This window comes from Palaemon carinicauda, chromosome 20 (genome assembly GCF_036898095.1).
Source record: "Palaemon carinicauda isolate YSFRI2023 chromosome 20, ASM3689809v2, whole genome shotgun sequence".
Lineage (NCBI taxonomy): Eukaryota > Metazoa > Arthropoda > Malacostraca > Decapoda > Palaemonidae > Palaemon > Palaemon carinicauda.
The window spans coordinates 10,062,978-10,063,331 of record NC_090744.1 but is presented as its reverse complement, the minus strand read 5'-3'; positions in this window follow the sequence as shown (position 1 = coordinate 10,063,331).

The following is a 354-nucleotide window of genomic DNA, read 5'->3' as shown; positions in this document are numbered from 1 at the left end:
AATTTCCTACTGTACTCGTTATTTCTATGGAAATATATTTCTTTTCGAACGGCACTGCAGTTATTTTTATGGCAATATCTTTCTTTTCGCAAGGTACTACAGTTATTTTTAAAGCAACATATTGCTTTTCGAAGGGTACTACACTTAATTTGAAGAAAATATTTTTCTCTTCGTACGCTACTAAACTTATTTTCGAATAAATGTATTTCTTTTCGTATCGTATTATATTTATTTTCAAATAAATACATTTCTTTTCGTATAGTGCTACAGTTATCTGTACGGAAATATAATTATTCTCGCACGGTACCACACATATTTTTAAGGCAATATATTTTTTTCGAAGGCTACTGCAGT